The 2,357-nt window shown below is 49.3% G+C and overlaps 1 protein-coding gene across 4 annotated transcripts in view; it reads left to right on the forward strand.

Moving 5' to 3' along the window:
* The first annotated feature begins 393 nt into the window (after positions 1–393).
* The window catches only part of ZNF84 (zinc finger protein 84), a 24,992-nt gene continuing 23,028 nt past the window's right edge, over positions 394–2,357 (forward strand). For 2 of the 4 annotated variants that reach the window (XM_029922148.1, XM_029922144.1), the window contains exon 1: positions 394–1,322. The gene's annotated coding sequence lies outside the window, so the exon portion shown is untranslated. The remainder of the gene's footprint in view (positions 1,323–2,357) is intronic. The other 2 variants (XM_029922146.1, XM_029922147.1) reach the window with 2 other exon arrangements.

The following is a 2,357-nucleotide window of genomic DNA, read 5'->3' on the forward strand; positions in this document are numbered from 1 at the left end:
AAAGGCTCGAGGCCGAACCCAGCCCCGGGGCCGGTTCTGGCGGTACCTACCCGGCCGCCGTGGCCCGGACGACGACGGCCTGAAGCTCTTCCGGCCGAATTCGGCCCGCCCGCGAGTTCGGGCCTCGCGTTTACCAGCTGAAAGCGAGAGAGTGAGAAGAAGTGGTGTTTTCCCCCTGGCTCTGAGGCTTTTTCTGTCATTAAAACATCCTTTTATTTTAGTTACTGTTTGTTTCAGCCGCGTGGTGGTGGGCTGAAAGTGCTCGGTTTGCCTGCTGTGCTCTTGGATTAGGGACTTTTTTCCTCTCTGTTTTTTATTTATTTTTGAGAGACAGAGACAGCACGAGCAGGGGAGGGTCAGAGAGAGAGGGAGACACAGATTCCGAAGCAGCTCCAGGCTCTGAGCTGTCAGCACGGAGCCCGACGCGGGGCTCGAACCCACGAACCGCGAGATCATGGTAGGCCGAAGCGGGACGCTCAGGCGCCCCGGGAGTTTAAGACTTTAAAAAATAATGTTGGTACTTTTTTCTCTTATAAATGTAAAATGTGTTCAGCGCAGGCAGTCTGGAGCATCTTGATCCACAGATTCAGCTGAAAATCTTCCATGATCTCATCAGCAGGAGACAGTCACTGTTAGCATTTTAGTAAATTTCTTCTGGTCAGTAAATGTATGTCGAGTTTTGGTGCATCTTATTTGTATTTCCTTTAAAAAGCAAGTTGGGAGTGTGCTACTCAAAGCCATTACAGTCCATCACACACAGGGTTCCTTAACGTGAGTTATTTTGTTCCATGCGGGGTTTTTCAGCTCGCCCCTGAGAATTTTGTTTTCGTCCTCACTCTGCCCTGGTGGCATTACCTCTGGGCAGTGGACCGTGTGGCGCCTCTACTGGACATCTGAACAGAGACTCTGGGGGCCTTTGTCCACCTCTCCCTCCAGCGTAGTGGGAGGGGCGGCCGTGACTGCAGGTCTGAGGGGCACTGGAGGGACCCCAGTGGCCCCGATTTGCCGCTTCCTAGGTGTGCCATCCATGTTGGGCAAGCTGCTGTGCCTTATCACTTTCTGTAATGGGTGCCGGATGCGTTAAAAAAAAAAGGTGCTATGATGTTTAAAACGTCCGTCACAAGGTAATTAAACTTTTTTTTTGTTCTCTACTTTTTCCCGAAATTCCTCCAGAACTGGAGGCCACGTGGAACTGCGGGTTACGAGGCCGGCTGCACCTTCCTTCTGGAGAGAAACCTGAGAGCCGCGGCGGGAGAGGTGCTGTGACGCAGGGGCCGCCCAGGGACGCGCTGCCGCCCGGTTCATTTGGGCCGATCGTACAGGTAGGGCTTGGCTTCACTCGCCGAGGGGACATGTGGGAGCCGGATCTAAGCGAGTTCAGGGAAGGACTTCTCCCGCAGGGGCCGGCTTTCAGAAACGTCCGTTTAAATTAGAGTAAGATTGAATCTCCTTTTTTTAAACCTTTCTAAAAAATAATGTGTATTTATAGGGGCGCTTGGTGGCTCAATTGACCGGCCAACTTCGGCTCAGGTCTTGATCTCATGGTTTAGGAGTTCAAGCCCCATGTCCCGCTCTGTGCTGACAGAGCCTGGAGCCTGCTTTGGTTTCTGTGTTTCCCTCTCACTCTACCCCTCCCCTGCTCACATTCTTTGTTGCTCTCTCTCAAAAATAAGTAAACTTTAAAAAAAGTTTTTAGGGGCGCCAGGGTGGCTCCATCGTTTGAGCGTCCGACTTCAGCTCGGGTCATGATCTCACGTCACGGTCTGTGGGTTTGAGTCCTGCGTCGGGCTCAGTGCTAACAGCTCAGATTCTGTGGATCCTGCCTCAGATTCTGTGTCTCCCTCTCTCTCTGCTCCTCTCCTCTCACTCTGTCTCTTTCTCTCAAAATAAAATAAAGACATTAAAAAAAAAAAAAGATTTTATTTTTAATCTCTGCACCCAGTGTTGAGCTCAAACTCAACCCAATATCAAGAGTCACATGCTTCACCAACTAGGCCAGCCAGGTGCCCTCAGTTTGCATTTTTCTTTAAGTAAACTTAAATATCAGAAATATTTGATTTTTTTATTAAAAAATTTTTTTACATTTATTTATTATTGAGACAGAGAGAAACAGCATGAGTGGGTATGTATGTATGTAGTTATTTATTTATGTAAGTAGTCTTCATGGCCAGCATGGAGCCCACCACAGGGCTTGAACTCATACCCAGAGAGCAAGACGTGAGCTGAGGTCAAGAGTTGCACACTTAAGCAGCTGAGCAACAAAGGCGACCCCGTCAGAAATATCTTAAAACTACCACACTGATGGCTGGCCACACCCTGTGGACCTGAGATTCTCAACTCTATTTTCTGTAGTTTGT

Source organism: Suricata suricatta, chromosome 14 (assembly GCF_006229205.1).
Source record: "Suricata suricatta isolate VVHF042 chromosome 14, meerkat_22Aug2017_6uvM2_HiC, whole genome shotgun sequence".
Classification (NCBI taxonomy): Eukaryota; Metazoa; Chordata; class Mammalia; order Carnivora; family Herpestidae; genus Suricata; species Suricata suricatta.